At 44.0% G+C, this 18,631-nt stretch overlaps 1 long non-coding RNA gene across 2 annotated transcripts in view; it reads left to right on the forward strand.

Moving 5' to 3' along the window:
- Positions 1 to 18,631, forward strand: part of LOC120407677 — a 67,684-nt gene that overhangs the window by 11,882 nt on the left and 37,171 nt on the right. For both annotated transcript variants that reach the window (XR_005600182.1, XR_005600183.1), the window contains exon 3: positions 15,463 to 15,572. This is a non-coding gene — a long non-coding RNA (uncharacterized LOC120407677). The remainder of the gene's footprint in view (positions 1 to 15,462; positions 15,573 to 18,631) is intronic.

Genomic DNA, 18,631 nt, shown 5'->3' on the forward strand with positions numbered 1-18,631 from the left:
AGCAACCACTGTTCCGTACCCTACCCTCCTCTTCCTATACCCAGATATGGAAAATAGTCACATGACAGATACCAGAAGGACTCAACTTCTTACATGCAACTAATGCATGGCAGGGTCCGGAACCATGTCTTTAATGGCTGTGTAAAGGAATAATATGTATGGGGATACACACAAGTGTTAACGCACAATGATCAGGGACATCCATCCACTGGCTTCAATGGCATTTTGTCCAGGCCCTCAGAGCCTGGCTTAACACCACCCAAACAGTTGATCAGCCTTAAGGGAAACAGGATTGGAGCAAATACTGGAGAAGACATTCCCTCCAGGTCAGAAGGCATTTTCAGGTTCTGAATCTTGATAGTTGCCATATGCTCTTTTGCTGGCACCTTTAATTGTTAGACATGTTCATGGCCCAATGGTGTAAACAGAGTTTGTTCCATCGAGAGTGAATGGAGCTAAAGTCTGCTGTGACCAGTTTCAAAAGTTCACATACAGTGGGGCAGGGGGAGGTTAATAATACCTACCAATCTGAAGTGGTCTCAAGTTGCACACTCTAAATTAGTGGCCATTTTTGAAATTTCTGGCCAAATCAATTTGCCCAAGGCCACAGAGAAAGTCACTGATACATCCAGAAATAAATGTCAGGTCTGCTAATGGCACGTTTGAGACTTAACCACAAGAGACACCCTTCTTCCATCCAATGAGCTCAGGCAACACAATTAGAGGGTGTTTCAAATAAAATAAATAAGAACGGCCATAGTGGGTCAGACCAAAGGTCCATCCAGCCCAGTATCCTGTCTACCGACAGTGGCCAATTCCAGAGGGAATGAACCTAGCAGGTAATGATCTCTCCTCTGCTACCCATCTCCACCCTCTGACAAACAGAGGCTAGGGATACCATTCCTTACCCATCCTGGCTAATAGCCATTTATGGACTTAACCTCTATGAATGTATCTAGTTCTCTTTTAAACCCTGTTATAGTCCTAGCCTTCACAGCCTCCTCAGGCAAGGAGTTCCATGGGTTGACTGTGCACTGTGTGAAGAAAAGCTTCCTTTTATTTGTTTTAAACCTGCTGCCCATTAATTTCATTTGGTGGCCCCTAGTTCTTATATTATGGGAACAAGTAAATAATTTTTCCTTATTCACTTTCTCCACAGCGCTCATGATTTTATAGACCTCTATCATATCCCCCCTTAGTCTCCTCTTACTTTGCCTTTGCTACCAATTAGAGGCCTTCTATTTACCCAGTAAAGAAGGAGCTGGATCCCACCCCCCACACTTTTGGCAATTTTTCTGCCTCACAGAGCGTGTGTTTTGGGTTCTGTCACCTTGATGCATGCATACTGGTTCCCTGGTGCCTTCTCCTGGCATGGGCATGCAGAGTGCATGTAGGCAATGCTTCCTCTTATTCTACAAATGCAGCTCATGCATTCAAAACAGATTTAGCCAGCAGTGGCTCTTAATAAGCAGCCTCATATGCCTATGAACCTCAAGTTTTTCTTCCACACTGCAGCATTCAAATTGTTCCAATGCCCAGAGAGCTGATAATTGCTTTTTCTCTAAGGGCCTGATTCAAAGTCCATTGAACCCATGGAACGTCTCCCATTGACTTGAGTGGTCTTTGGATCAGGCCCTAATACATCAGTGTTTTTCTAGGGAACACCAAGAGATAAATACCCACCTGTCTTTCTCTCATCTTTGGTGCTGTCTCTATATCTTAATTTACTGTGGACATTTTAACGCCTTATCTTCATTCTCCAAGTTGATTAACGGTTCCTCCCTCTGGGAACAAAACACGCAGTGGCAGAATCATTAACAAAATGTCCCTGAAGCAGAAACTGCAAAATCAATTAATTAGCACAAGCAAACCCTGACCCCTGTTGATACAGCTGTAAAGGGTTCCTAAGCCCCTGATTGTTATATAATTTGGCTCAGTCCCATGCTGAGGATGGTTGGGCCCTGCTGTGTTCTAATACTGAGGGGACCCATTCCTACACTGTGACACAGAGCTCCCCAGAAGTGGGGCATTGAGGAGACAATGCAATGAACTCCTTATGCCTCCCTAAGCAGCCCTACTGACAACCTGATCCTCTCTCAGCCCATAGAGGTTCCTAGAGCTGGTTTTATTTTGAGATGTTTAAGGTCACCTTTTGTTTTAAATTATTTTGCAGCACTATGACTGCCATAGTGGTGTGGGGGATACTTTATGAAGAAAATTATTGGGCTGAACACTAAGGTCCCGAGGCTGACAAAACTCCCACTGAAATCAATGGGGGTTTGCCTGAGTAAGGGCCTGGTGGAAATTCCACTGAAGTCAGTGGAATGACTCCCATTAGCTTCCATAAGCTATGCATCTGGCCCTAACAGCTGTGAGTTTTCCCACTCCTCTTCTGCTTGGTAATTTCTCATTTGTCTGAAAACATGTGGACAAGATAGGATATGAAGTAAGACACTCACCGCTCCAGGCCAATGGGGGCTGTGGGAAGAGGCGGCCAGCACATCCCTCAGCCCGTGCCGCTTCCTGCAGCTCCCATTGGCCGAGATCGGCGAACCGTGGCCACTGGGAGCTGCAGGTGGCTGAACCTGCAGACGCGGCAGGTAAATAAACTGGCAGGGCCTGCCAGGGGCTTACCCTGAACAAGAGGTGCCCCTAGTTTGGGAACCACTGATTTAGTGGCATACTTGTCCTAGAAGGGTAAAGAACATAGGGTCTGACCAAGATTATCTTGAGATAGGAATTCTGTATTAAGGACACCTCAGTTAAGAATACATCCTCAACGAGGGCTTAGACTTTTGTAAAGGACTCCTGTATAAGGATGGCTCCATTTAAATGTATTTGTCAGAAACGCGCCAGTGAAGGCCTCAGTTAAGAACTTCCATATTAGAATGATTCAGTCAAGGATAGCTTGGGCCCAATTCTCAGCTGTGCCGAGGGTAAGCTTGTTGCAGCTGAGTGGAGGCAGAGAGAGAAAGGTGGTTCTAAACTACATTCCTCCTCCCCTAATCTTTGGCCTCTGGAGGTGACCCCCAGTGAAATTTAGGTGTGTTTTAAAGGATACAGGGAGCCGTGGATGAGGCAAAATGCTGTGTACTCTGCCCTGCCCCTGGAACACCCCATTCCTGCTACAGACATGCCCCCAGATCAATCAGTGTGCTGGAGACAAATGGCTTAGAGACAGCTGCACTACGTCAGCTTTGCAACACCCCAGGATGTTTGCACCAAACAAGGATTCTCCTGTTGCATGGCAAGACTTCAGCTGCCCCCCTAGGACAGCTTCTATCTTCTTTTTCACTGTTTAAAGTAAAAACCACGTGCCATGGAATTATACATGCAAAAGCTAACATTACTGCAACATTAAGATTGAGAAATCCACAGCACAAAAGACAGGAAATTCAAAATGTCAGGCTTGATTCATTCAAATTGCACAAATAGACTACATTCTATTGTTTTCCCCCCTTTGTGAAATGTAAACTTTAACACATTAATGTTTATAACTTTATTTTCAAGACGCTATCTATGATTTTGCACCTGCAATGAACTGTGGATGCAAATAGGAGACAAGAGAAGAAAAAAACCTAGGTAGTTGGGTGCCTAGTTGCTAATGGTTTCCATCACACCTCATACGCAGGCAGACTAATGGACACACATTGCACCTTTGGAAAGAGAGAGGCCAAGGCCCAGTCAAAACATTGTGCCTATCTTAAGCTATTGATAACTACAGTGTGACTTGGACTACAGACCTCCTCGTAAACTACTCGGGTGGTGGGTCCAGGTGTAAAGGTGTAAGCAAGTTTCCTCACCTCAGAGCAGATGGGCAGGGAAGATCCAGAAGCGAGGAAAAGCCGGGGGAGGGTCAGCAGAACATTGGCGCCACGCCCCAATGTGCCTTCCAGCACGGCTAAGCTGAGGCAGGAGGATGTTGTAATTTGTTGCTGCTATAGGCCAGCAGCAAATTACTAACCCCTGCCCATGGAGAAATGTGGAATTGTGACTCACAAGTATGTTTCTGCAGCGTTGCTGTGGCCATGATGGTCCTAGGATATTAGAGAGACAAAAGATGGGTGAGGTAATATCTGTCTCTCTCACCAACAGCAAGCTCCCTACTCTCTAGGGGCTTCAGGGCCACAGGGCTTATAGTATAAAATTCACGTTTGCTCTAGATTTACGCCATGGTGATTGCAAATAGAATTTGGCCAAAAATAAGGCAGAGTCTCTGAGGACCCCGTCTCATTCACTGCATATCTTTGGCCATCCAACAGTGAATGAGGCAATCTGCATATTAAAATAGGCAGAGGTCCCATGGGAAAAATAGAATATGGTTATTTAATTAGATATTGTACCATAATTTATGTATAAGGGGGCAGACTTAAGGATCTCCAGGCAATCTTCATTTTGGCATTTCCTGAATTCTAAATGCCTTATATCTCAGTCTTCCTTAAAAATAGGGTTTCTTTTGGCCTGCATTTCTTCACTGTTTTTCCAGAAAAAGATAACCCTACTGAAATGTGTCATGCAGAATATGCTGGACGATGGCAGAATGCTTCAACATAGAGGTGTCTACTCAATTAGGCAACCTTAGCTACAGATATTGCTATGTGCTCTACCTACAATGATTGCATAAAGCACCCTGAGGGTTGTGAAAGCTGAGATATAAACCAAGAAAAGATTATCTACCTAAGGTACTGCTGTCTAGGTATGGGTGTGTCCTCCATTAGTCTAGGGTCTGAGCACCTAAGTCTTTAATGTATTTAGCCTCAAGAACTCTTGAGGTAGGGAAGTGCTATTATGCCCATTTTACAGATAGGGAATGGAAGCATAGAGAGCTAAGGCCCAGATTTGTAGAGGTATTTAGGGATTGTTCCGCTCAGCATTGCAAGGCCTAAGTGCTTTAGGTCATGTCTACCCTACAAAATTATGTCAACCTAACTTACGTCAGCATACGACCATCACAGTTATTAAATCACTTGTGTGTGTGTACACTTAGCTCTTTGTGTCAGCGGTGCACATCTTCATGAGGAGCGCTTGTATCAATCGTATTGTCTGTGTGGGGCCTTGTGGGATGGCTCCTGGAAGCCAGTAGCAGTCAACATAAGCAATGCAGTGTCTTCACTGACAGTCCATCAACCTAATTACATTGATTATGCCACTCAGGGAGGTGTTACTAAATCGGTGTGGAGAGGCACGAATGTCTGCAGGAGACAAATTTAAGTGAAGACACTTCCATAGCTAGGTTGATGCAAGGCAGCTTATGTTGACCTAACCCTGTAGCGTAGCCTAAGCCCTAGATGCCTAAGTCTCATTTTCAGCAGTGACTTAGGCACTTAAGTCCATTAACTTTAATGTGACTTAGGCTGCTCTGTGCCTAAATCACTTCCAAACCCAAATCTTTTAGGCCTTGCAATGGTGAGTAAAAATCTAGGCCTGAGTGACTTGCTCAAGATCGAATAGAAAGCTTATGACAGAGCAGGGAGTTGGGTTTTCCCAGGTCCCAAGCTAACACCCTTCCCACTAGACCATTCTTCCCCTCTCACTCCAACTCCAGTTACTGCTATGGAGCCCAATTATTTCATCTGAAAATCTTCCTGGTGTGTCACTGTTAAAAGTAATTTAATTCAGTGAACCCAGTACAGGAAGTGCCAGTTCTTTTGTGCCTCCGTGATTATAAGTAGCTATGGAGAGAAGTAGGAACACGTAACCATTTGGCAAAAAATACCTGCAGCAAACAAAAAAGCTCCTGGCCTGGGGCTCAGAGCTTCACCCATCAGTCTCTGAACATTAAGTCTAGTAGCAGATGGCGCTCTATCCCTCTCAAAGACTAAGTGGGTGCTCATTGTGCTAGCACCAGCCAATTTTGAAAATGCAATGAATCACCTTAGCTGGGAAAGGACACTGTAAATACCAGATAATCATCATAATGTAGCTATTATGAAAATCACCTATAGCAAAAGAAAGTCACCTATAGCAAAAGAAATTGCCTTGATGGTTGTTAAGACATTTGGGACTCTTTTCTATGGACAAAGCAATTGGGAACCTGCCTTCACAAACTAAATTATTGATAGGTATTTTACAGCTAAAGACAGATAGCTAGATGATTAGATTTAAAGTCATGAACTAAATTCATGGGACTTCTCAAAATCCGGTCCTACTTTTTTGCAGCTAATGTACTTGTTCTGGGTACTCTGATAAACAAATAACATACTGCCTGGCTCGGTGATTTTTTTTTTCTGGGGGGCTGAGGGAGAAAGACATCATTTTGATTATTTTGTTGTTACTTTAAATATCATTTTATATTTCTTTGCTTGCTCTTTGGCAAAATCGGACCATGCATTTCATGAACTGTTAAATGCTAATAATGTATTGCAGCTATCTGTTGTATTCACCCCTTCAATTCATTCAGGTACTTATAGGGAAAAAATAGATTAGAAATAAGTGATTAGAGGAAAAACACACTGCAGACACTGTTTCCCTGGGGACAGATTCTATACAACCCTTACATCAATGTACAATTTGGGAGAGGGGATAAATAGCCATCTTCACTTTCGTGTGGGCCATATGAAGGCCAGGCAGAATCGCTGCCTTTGCATAAGAGGCAGCTCCGCTTCTACTTGGCAGACAGTACGCAACACACCAACGGGGCCAGGGAAGAGGCAGGGCCTTTCCTTCTCCGCAGTCCAGTAGGGCTAAGCAGCTGCATGGCAGGGAGCAAGTTATCCTGCCCAAAGTGGTATAACAGCTGGTTATGGTGACCAGATGTCCTGATTGTATAGGGACAGTCCCGATTTTTGGGTCTTTTTCTTATATAGGCTCCTATTAACCCCCACCCGGTCCCGATTTTTGGGTCTTTTTCTTATATAGGCTCCTATTAACCCCCCCGTCCCTATTTTTTACATTTGCTGTCTGGTCACCCTACAGCTGATACACAGTCTCTGCTCACCTGGGTGTCCTGGGAGGTATTGTGCATCCCCGGTAGAACAGCCAGCAGCCTCCTCCTGTAGCCCTGCTGGATTCGTGCAGCTCTACGTCACCCCCAGCCGGGACTGTGCCTGAAGATACGTCTACACGACATACTTCTTCTGGCAGCATGCAGAATCTATACAGGGGTAGGCCCCTAGCGCAGGAGTAACAATGATGAGGCACTGCTTAGGCGAGTAGAGGAACGACAAGCCTGAAGGTTGTGGCTATGCACCTGCGTATATATCCTACACAGCTCTCTACGCACCCGAGCAGCGGCTCCCCATCGACTGCTATTATTTGCAGTGTAGTTTCTTGATGCCTCCCTTTGCCGGATTTTCACTAACGTGTAGCTATGCACGGCAGCTTTTCACTGCAGGGTGTAGCTACACCTCCCCTACATGCCACCAACACTGGGGTGTGGTGTGGAGATAGCTTGAGTTTCACAGTGGGGCCCCTAATGAGCTACTAACTCTACTCCTGCTCTCACCCGATCCGATGGTGTTTGACCAAAACCTGGTTACGTTCAAGTGGACACTTGTTTTATTTAATTGGCGTATCCTGAAACGGCCAACTTCCCTGACCTTTCTGTATTGCCTCACCTATCGCTAACTGGCGTCACACCCAGTCACTAAACGAGACATGGCCAAAGAGCAGCTGCATCGGTCATGAATGTAACTTTACCAAGCCCATCCCTTGAATGCTGACAGGTTTCCAAAGCAAGAGTTTTGATGTGGCTATAACATTACTTGAATTGCCATAGCATGTAGGAGCCCTAGGAATGGACCAAGAGCCCATTGTGCTAGGTGCTGTACAAACACAGAATGAAAAAGACGGTCCCCCTACCCCAAAGAGCTTACAACCGTACTATAAGCCAAGAGACAACAGATGGATACAGCCCCATGGGGAAGAACAAGGAAACAGTGAGACAATACTGGTCAGCCTGCTAGGCTGCGGTCTCAGCATGCCAGCAGCCTAATCCTTTTCAAGTTTTATTTGTAGGTGTAACGGCTCTGACTCACCACCACTGGCACCTCCTGCGGGTTGCTCCGGGAATTAGCTCACTCCAGCTCTGGAGCGCCCTCTATGGGTGGCGTCTTGCCCGTTGTCTGCTCTAATCTGCTGTTTCGGGACCCCTGTGTTGCTCCCCCACTCGGCGGTGTCACTACTTCCTTCTCACCCCCCTTCTGGGGGTCATGGCCGTCCTTTGGCTTGCACCCGCCGCAGGGACCAACCACAACCCAAAGTCTAGCTCCTCACTTCAGGGCAAGTTGCAGTCTATATCAGCCATGCTCCTCTGTGGCCAGGTGTAAGGAGGAAAGAGTGGGGGACCCAAGCCCGCTTGCTACTCTGGGTCCCAACCTAGGAACCCTATAGCGGCAGCCTTTCCACCCTCCTTCTCTCCCCTTGTCTGCCTATCGTCCCTGGGTCACTTCCCCTTGCACCTTCTTGGCCCTTTCTGACAGGATCCTGCAGCCCAGCAGGTAACAGGCCAGAGCTCACCCTCCGGTCCCCTGAGCCTGACCAGCACTGCTCTATCTCAGGTGCTATCCCTGAGAGCCAGTCCTCCTCCCTTGCTTGTCAGGGAGAGACTCCCCTCTGCTCTGCTGGGCAGCTCCTTATATCTGGGCTGCCCCAGCAGCTGCCTCCTAACAAGCCTCACCCTAATTAGCTGCAGGTTTCCACAGCCTCCCTGGCTGCTTCTGCCCCATCCCCTGCTGCAGTGGACCACTTGCACCACTACAGTAGGCAACATGGAAAAGGAGAGTTTTAAAGAGGGAATTGAAGTAGGATAAGGGTGTAGTGGATGTTTCAAGGCAGCTCCTCTCATGTGTGAGGGGCAGCATGGGAGAAAGCATCAAGGTGCTTCTTTGATAATTTAACAAGCAGGTGAGGGAGGCTGATTGGAGGCGGGAGTTGACATTTCAGCTGTGAGTGAGAGAGGATGGGTAGTTTGGGGATAGATCATGAAGGCTCTGAAAGTTAAGACAAGGAGTTTATGTTTGATGAGACTGGGGAAAAGGAGGCGAGAGTGGTAGGAGGAGAAGGGAAGGCAAGCCAAGAGAAGGGGGAAGTCCCATTGTATTTGGTCAATTTTCTGTTGGAAGAAATATATGAGATCTGGCGCAGAAAGAAAAGTGGAGGCAGGAGGAGGGGGGGGGAGAATTTGTAGAACAAGTCAGAAAGGCAGCTGGGAATGCAGGTGTGGAATTCAAGTACGTTGGTGAAGTAGAGTTGTTAAGTTAAGAAGATGGCAGAACTGGAACAGAAGAGCACATAGTTGAGGAAGTCAGCATGGTCACAGGATTTCCAGTAAAGAGACTCTGCAGCATGACAGCAGATGTTGGAGGTTTGCCAGAGCTGCGGGTCGGCAGGGAGGACTTGCAACAGGAGAAAGAGGAAAAAGTGTTAAGGGTGGAGGAGAGGGAAGCATGAAGAGAGTCAACCACCAAATCATTGGAAGAAAGGAAGAGGTGGCAGGGAGACAAGATGAGGAGTCATCAAAGCTGATGGACTAGATGTCTCTGAAAAGCTAAGTGACAGGGTGTGAAAGGCGGCTGATGAGTAATGCTGAAGCAAACCAGGGATGGTCAGAGAGGGGAAACTCAGCAAAAGCAAGATTAGAGAGAGAAAGAAAACAGTGCTTGGTGGAGACCAAATCAAGTGAATGGCCCTTTTGGTGAGTGAGAGAGTTGAATGAGGTCTGCAGGTCAAATGAAGAGGTGAGGGCAAGTAAACATACAACTAAGAGGTTAGGTGGGTCATCAATATGGAAGTCAAAGTCACTGTGGATTAGTGTGGCAGATTGTGAGGAGAGGAGAAACAGTCAGGAGTCGAAAAGAGAAGAATCAGATGCAGTGATGTTCAAAACATGAGTGTGTGGGAAGTGGAAGGAGGGAGGGATTGGAATGGGAGAGGAGAAGCCCAACACACCTACCTTGGTCTGATTCAGGCCAGGGACTCAGAGAAGGAAAGGCTCCAGTAAGAAAGTGCTGGGTGACTAATATGCCACTGCTGTGCTCTTCCCTGTGGTCAGGCAAGGTATTGACATTCGTGTACATGTCAAAAGATTTCCATGCCCTCCCTCCTCATGAGTCAAAAAGACAATGAGAATAGAGGGTCGATGCAACATAGAGACATACAAGATCATAACAAACCCTGTATCCTTGTTTCCCTTGAAGTTCTCAGCATTGTTGCAAAATCTTGTTTTAAAGATGGCTGATAGATTGTTTTAAAATTGAGGGAATATGAACTGCTTTGAAACTGCTGCTTTACAGTCTAGACACATCGGGCAAAATTCTCCTGACAGCCCTGTCTGAGGTACTAGCGACCCCATGATGTTCTGTTGTGCTTTCAGTGGAACATCAATAGACCTTGCTGCTGCTGAAGTCATGCCAGTAATAAAGTGTTTTTCAAAAAGAATTTTTTAAAATGTAATGTAAGGAGGTTATCTATCCAGCCATGACAGGGCCCCTTTAAGTGATTATGCATGAGATGAGAAAATGGAGGCAGCTTTCCAACTCAATGATCTATCAGAAATACCTGCAGTGAACCTTAAGATATACACTCACAACCTCAAAAGACCAAGATATTGTCCTAAACTGATCAAGATGCAAAACACCATTTGTACAGACTGCTCTGTAAATTGAAATCGGATATTGCTGCGCATTGATGAGTGGAGAAGCTAGTCATGAGTGAATCTCATAAGGATTCAGTTCAGATAAACACAGACAAACTTCTGATTCTTTACCATACTCCTCTGAGCCTCTTTGGTCTAGAAAACAGACTGCACAGTGGGAATTTTGGTCAGGGTAAGCTGTTTTTCATGGTATTCCTTTACTGGAGAATTTTGGTGATAGTTTTCTGGTTCAAATGTGGAAGTGAGATGAACTGCTTGGGTTTCTCTCTTAAAATAAATGAATAAATATATAATCCTAGCAGAAACCCAGCATTTAATCCAAATATTCAAGATGTACCATTCATGAGCTCTAGAGGAAACACACATAATTATAATAATGATACTAGCGATGGGCTCAAGCTGGTGAATTCTAGTCTGGATGTTGCACATCCCAGCATTGGAGGGGATTCAGACCTGAGATTTTGCTTCAGCCCATTCTATAATCAGGGGTCATTTTCTAAATTTGGATACTGATCCAGGTGTGGATTTTCAACATCCTCAGCTTGCATTTCAACTGCACTATACATATATTAGGTACATTAAGTTGGTATATGAACACTAAGTATTCTTATTACAATTACACTCAAGCCCTGTATACTATACTATATTCAACACTCATGGAATTGGGTTTCTTGCTGACTTGAGACCTAATATATATGAGAGAACTTTTTATAGTCACTGGTGTCATAAAGCTCCAAAGTAAGGCCTTTACTGGAGTTACAGATCTGTGTTTTCCACCCTAATCATGCATTCATGGCACACCGTGTCGGGGCTTGAAAGGAGTACACTGTGAATATGTAATAACAATTTTATTAAATTTACTAATGCTTGCCACAACCAGCTCTAACTAATGCAAGACACCATGTGGGAGAGGTGCATGCAGTGTGCTCATTATTTAATAAGGAGGTTGTACAGTACACAGGTGCTGAATATGTATGAGTTTTCTAAACATAAGGAGCACACATTTTGAAATACACCCCCACCAATAATAAAAATGCAAATGACTGCAGCGAAGGATCAGGCCAGTTGATGGGGTCGGGGGAAGGATTTGGAAAGGGCGACTGGGGGAGCTAGGTCCAGACTGTCAATGGGAAAGGGAGCATGACAAGAGGAAAATGAGTTTTGTGGCGAGGGCAGTTTGGAATAAAAGAATGATAGTGATGGAGGAAGTGACAAGGAAAAAAACATTATGGATGAAATTCACCCACGTTCAGAGAGCTAACGCACAGCCTATCTGCTGCTTAAAGCCCTGTACAGAGTGCTCAGGTGAGAGCATGGCCCTCTGCACAGGGGTGATTTTCACTTTGTGGGAATGAGGGTAGAGATGCAGCAACACACACTGGACTAAGTTCTGGGATGGTATAAAATAAGCCCTCGGCAGAAGTGTCTCATGTGCAAGAGGTTGCCCATTTGAGGTGGGATTCAGTCACATTCAAGGGGCAAAACAAAACACGTGTGGCACCCGCTATAGCGCCCAGTCTCACTTAGCCACACCATTGAGCTCCTTGCCTTCGTTATAAAATATATTGCCGTAGTCTTTCTACTGTCAAGGTCCAAAGCACTGCGGGCCTGATTCGGCTCTCATTTACATTGATGTAAGTCAGGAGCAACTCCACTGAAACCAATGGAGTTGCATGATTGTAAAAGAAATGTGAGTGAATCAGGATCAGGCAGAGTACCTGGTAACAGCAATACTGCAGTGTTTTGGGTGATTACTGTAAAATACTGCACGCAGAGGAATGTCCCGTAACCAGAATCAAAGAGAGAAGGAGAGACACGTAGGAAATGTGACAATGTTGGAAAGAAATCCATGGGAAAAGAAATGTAAAAACTCTAACAAGAATGTTGACCAATTACTTCTTTGCTGTGTTTATACTGGAGGTGGTTGGTGGCCTGGTGAGATTTAGGACACGAAAGGTCTAATGGCATACTCAGCTGTCACTAACGGTAGGGTATGTTCTCAGGCAAAGTGAGAGAAAGGAACTCAAACAAGCTGCTTACTCTGCACGGGCATGTGCTTAACCAGATTGTTACAGTAGCACTGAGAACTTCCTCCATTCCCATTACTTTACCCCCTCAAAACTCCTTGCTCTCTTAAAGAGCCAAATCTATTTAATTGTTTGACAAGGCTGCTAAACGAGGAAGGCAATTGCACAAGTAGAGATGGGCGGGAACTGGACTGTCATTTCACAGGGAATTGTGTAATTTTCTGTGAAGGGAAATTCTAAAGAAAACTAGTGTTCTATTGTCACCACAAACGTTTTGTTCTGATTTTTAACATTTTCCTTTTTATATCCTATAAAAACATTTTAAAAATTTGAAACAAAAAGCTGTTTGAAAACTGACAATAGAAATATTCCGTTCACAAAAGGCCAAAATGGAATATTTTGTCCTTATTAAAATGCTTTTTAAAATTTTTATTTCCTAAATAAATTGGTCAAAAGTGACTTGTTTCCACAAAATGTTTCACTTTTGACAAAGATCGCCAATGTACTGCACTTTCTATGCTACCAGTTAGAGGTGGAGGAGTGGTGTCATGTTAGATATTCTGAACGGTTAGGTGAAGTTCACATTACAGCCAGGTACCACAGGGCTGGAATCTGATCTTATATATGGGTTTTACACCAGTGTAATCGATTGCTGCATGGTCACTCCCAATTTACATCTGTGAGAGATGAGGATTAGGCCCAGTTGGTTGGAAGTTGTTCAGCGAGAGAGAGATGGCAAGAGAACTTGAATTTTACTGCTGCTCAGGCAGGCCATTCACCCGCTTTAAGCTAGACAGTCCTCTCTTTTTAAGATTTGTCTGGTACTGAGACACAATAGGATGTGGTTTTGTCTGATATCAGAGGGGGGACTCCATTTTGAACAGCATGCTGCCCCGCCTCACATGAGGTCATCATGGTAGGGGGAAAAAGGGCGCTGTATTCTTTAAAATGGTGTCCTCTGTGCAGTGTGAGGTCATCACACCAGTGGGAGGGCCCACGCCATTCCTGGAAGTAGCGGCACATCCACTATTCTCAGGATGTGGCCAGGGCCACCCTACTGCTACTTCGTCACTGTTGCAGAATCACAGACTAGGACTGTGCTTTGAGAGGGTGAGTAATGTCAATTTATTGTGAACCCAAGAGTGTTGGCAGCAAAAAGCATTACTTCACTATTTTAATTATAAAAAAAGTGTTCATTTATATAGACTGTGCAGTCTATAAATGTGAGAAGTTTTTCATATGAGTACTTTCACTGAGCTTCATTGAACAAAAGGTGCAGATTTATTTTAACACGCTTCAGTGGTAGGGACATAATTAGGGTGAAGCTATTATATCTGGTAAGGAATGAAGTGATGGCTTAGAAATATCTTCCTGGACTGGGGGTTTAAGTAGTTGGATTTTTCACATTTTCAAAGCTCTCTTGATACATCAGTTTCAGAAAAAAGATTTCTAAGACTAATAGAAATGTCTCCAAGCAGACATGTGACATCCAGAGAAATGAATTTGTTGATGAAAAGTCCTAGAAGAGAAAACAAATGCAGAAAAGCTAGTTTAACTTGGTTTAGACTGGGCACAAACAGAAATCTCTATCAATTGGTAGCCAGTTTAAGATGGTGTCTCTTGTAATAATATTCGGGCGGCTTCTCTTCAGTATAGATTAGAGGGCATCTACTGGGCTTAAATGGTTAATCTGGCCCTGCAAAAAAAGCCACCCAAAACAGCTCACTAGGCCAGGAGAATAATAAATCCTATTGTTAGAACTCATTTGAACATTTTTCAAGGGTAATTCCTGATCCAAACTCTAAGTCCTGTCCATTGCTACTCCGATCACTAATAAGAAGTATTCTTTATTTAGGCACTTACTGAAATAACAGCCAACAGAATTTTCCCTTTTGTTTCCTTGGCTAGTTCAAATCCCCATCCCCACCCCCATTTTTTACTTGTGTGGAAAAGAAATGCCTTTAGTCATTTAAGCCCTACAGAATAAGTTACTGTAGTATGTAGAAGTGTCCCAATATTGTTGATGCTTGGCGCAAGCTGTTAGCCAATATTCAGGGCCTAGCTGACTTGTTTCTGTTAGGAGGAGAAATTGATGATGGAATAAGTAATTGCTGTGGTATAATCCTGTTTATTTACAAAGAATGTACACAATGTCCTGTTCCCTTGAACACAGCAGGAACAAACAGGAGGAAGCTTCCTTGATCTAAAATCCATGCCTGCTTTCCATCCAGTCCTTTTCCCCAAGGAATTCTCATTCTGCTCACTCTCAGGGTCACACTTCCACCATCTGTCTTTTTTTACTTTCTGCTTCTGACGTAGACAGACAGCTCCACCCATCAATGCTCTAGCTCCAGCTTTTGCTATCAGTCCCAGGGAAGAACCCGCTTATTCTCCCCAAGTTCTTGCTCAGGCCTTCCCATGTGGTCCAATGTCTTGGGCCGTGGTTTCTATTGTTTTGGGGTTATCTCTACATTAAAGGACATTTAATTGCTCCCTCATTTAACCTCAATGAAAGGACCATCAGCTTCAGATAGGTCAGTGATTGCCTATAGATCACCAATACCCTCCAGCAGCCATAACAAATTGTTCTTTAGGGGCCTGATCTCACACCAATTTAAAGAAGTGGAAAGACTCCCATCAATTTTAGTGGGCTTTGGCTCAGCCTATACGGTCTTGAAAAAAAGGGGCCTGTTCACTACAACACATTTCCCCCCCTCAAATAGTGGGATGATGTTGATTCACAAGATGAACTGGTGAATTCAGCAGGCAATTGTTGACTATTGTGAATGGTCAGGCTGGTATGGTTTCATTCCAATTTCAGGCATATTTTCTTTGTCCTAGGTGCAATGTTGCTGAAAATAATCTTCAGCTGTGTGCTGACGTAGTCAGATGTGTGTCTTCTCCTGGGTACCTGGCATTGAGGTGAACTGCAAAATGAGGGAATTATTCTAGTAAGTATTGTGATTCAACATTTTGGCAAACAATTAGACACCCGTCTTCTCACAACAGCTGGATCACCTGCATCCACTTTTTCCATTGTAGGGTCACTGTGCTTCAGTTCAGATAAAACTTGGCTATGGCTCTTTGCAGCTGTTTAGATTTACACACACACACTGTAGAAAATACTGGGACAGTGAGCCGCAAACACCTGATCCTCTATTCCTGTTGCCCAGCCTCACTCAAATGGTATTTTCTGATCTCTCTTTAAAACACATTCTTCAGGTGTTCAGGATCAATATTAGGGATACATACTACCGTCAACCCACACATGCAACACCCATTCTTGTCTCCAGCAACTTATTCTCTACATTGCAGAAGGCCCAAAGCAGATGTTTGCCACTTGTCAAAACCTTAAATGGTTCTGATTACATCTTTGACATAAAAGAAATGAACTAAAGGGCCAAATCTCCAGTTAGTGTAAATCTGAGTAACTTCATAGATCTGAATGGAGCTATGCTGATTTACGCCACTGGCCCAGAACATCTAAAGTGGGGGGAATAGTATAAATCCAACACACGAATAGACTAATTCTTCCTATAGGCACATATTATTCCACTTGAGTTCCATGAAGGTTGTAGAGATGTGTCTGAGAACAGAATTGGGCCTGACGTGCCAGTCTTATCATTCAGTACTGATACTCCCTCTCTGGAAGTAAGCCAGTATGTAATGAAGCACATTTCTGTGCTTTGGCTTCTCTGAATCTCCAGTTTGGACCCTGTCGTCTATTTATTTGTCCCCTTTACTAGGGATTTTTAAAAAAAATTATTTTCTCTCCACCTTTCCGGGGATCCTCTGTTTCTGTGCCAGCCTTCTCTCTTCCCTGGGTTCTTTTTTCCAGTTGTATTCACATTCCAGTATCCATCCTATTCTCCTCTTCTACATTGCCACGGTTTTCCTGTACCCAGTTTCCTGATTTCACTCGTCCACTGTGCCTTTTCCTTTCCTGTTTGTCATTTGTTATTGTTTCTTTTATCCAGCTTGCCTAATGTTGCTTCTAGCAGATGTTCAATGGGAATGCACACGTTTGCCCTGCCAGTGCAAATGTTATACAATAGCTGTGTTCTGTCTTTTCTCTACAAGGACTAGGTGCTGTGAGTGTTACATTGCTGATTTTTTGTAATAGTACTGCACAGACAAAATGTTAATCAATTAGAGCAGCAGGACTAATTAAAAGACATGCATTATGCATCTTCTAGACACAGTCTTCATTATCTTAGTACCGTCTCATTACAAATTCATGTCACTCGGAATCAAAACAGGCAAACTTAAAAAGAACAACAAAAAAGAAAAAGCCATTTGCCTCTGCCATGCAGTTGGGTTTGGACCAGCCACAGAGTGACATGTGATCATTGTAACTGAATGAAGTACTGCTAAGAACAAGAGTTGTATTAAAGGAGAGAAAATGATCAGTGTGTTTCATGGAGCTCAGCCCCACATCTGCTCAACACTCGCTTTTGTTAGGCAGCCTGAAACCTTTAGCGTGACAGTTTCAGAAGTGCTTAGCATTGGCCTTACTCTGCTCCCATTGTAGTCAGTTGGAGTTTTGCCATTGACTTTAGTGTGAGAAGAATGAGGCTAATGTTAAGTGCTTGCCCTAGGTTTCACTGCAGCAGAACAAATTCGTTGTTTTTTTTTTCTCAGCTAAACACAAAGATTCCTGTTAATTGCTGGGGCTGTTATTCAGACGGGTCTCCTATTTGTCCTGGATAATGAGAACAAACAGACCCACCCACACAGATTTGATTTTGTCATGCACATCCGCAAAGTGAACTCACATAAAATATTATTCCAGAGTGGTAGCCGTGTTAGTCTGTATCAGCAGAAATAGCGAGGAGTCCTTGTGGCACCTTAGAGACTAACACATTTATTTGGGCATAAGCTTTCGTGGGCTAGGAGCCACTTCATCAGATGCATGGAGTGAAAAATACAGGAGCAGGTATAAATACATGAAAAGATGGGAGTTGCCTTACCAAGTGTGAGGTCAGTCTAACGAGACAATTCAATTAACAGTAGGATACCAAGGGAGGAAAAATCACTTTTGTAGTGGTAATGAGAGTGGCCCATTTCAAATAGTTGACAAGAAGGTGTGAGTAACAGTAGGGAGAAATTAGTATGGGGGAAATTGAATTGTCTCGTTAGACTGACCTCATACTTGGTAAGGCAACTCCCATCTTTTCATGTATTTATATCTGCTCCTGTATTTTCTTTCACTCCATGCATCTGATGAAGTGGGTTCTAGCCCACAAAAGCTTATGCCCAAATAAAATATTGTGTGGACAAAGTCATTTTTAGATTATGGGTCAAGATTTACACTAACAGTTTCTACACAATGATATTGGAGATACTAAAGTATCTCCTGTTACTCCCACTATGGGGCAATAACCACAGTATTTCAGACACCACCATATGGCAAATGATAAACATTGGCTCCTGTCGCACCTACATTACAGGATGCTGTGTGTTGGTGCAAAACTGCTGTAAACCAGCAGGCCTGATCCAGTGTGTATGCCACCATTCCCACCTCCATTGTCAGTGGCTATGGACAAGTAAAAGAGGAGGAGTCCTGGACATATCGGCATCAGACAGACTTTTAGATCTGACCCCGGGGGCTTGGGCAACCAGGTGTAAAATAGAGCAGCCTCCTCCCAGCTACCTGTTTTATGCCAAGGACAGTCTGGCACCCAGCAACCTTGGGACTAGGAGAGTACAAAGGTGATTTCAAGCCCCCTTTGCCCTCAGTCTTGGCTCTGCAGTAAGCACAGCTTGGACGGAGCAGTGAACGTGGGCCACTGATTTTATTTTTTTAATGTCAATCAATGTACGTGCATTACTAAAGTATCCATAATCATACCTACAAGGACAGAATCCAAAAAGTAGCAGCATAAAAATAAAAATGGATCACTGGAACCAAGCTAAAAATCCTGACATCACAGGCTAGAAATACAGTTACAAAGGAAGTAAGAAATAGTAAGACTTACAAACACCAACTGGTAGAACTTGTGAGCTGTCT

This window comes from Mauremys reevesii, linkage group 6 (genome assembly GCF_016161935.1).
Source record: "Mauremys reevesii isolate NIE-2019 linkage group 6, ASM1616193v1, whole genome shotgun sequence".
NCBI lineage: Eukaryota > Metazoa > Chordata > Testudines > Geoemydidae > Mauremys > Mauremys reevesii.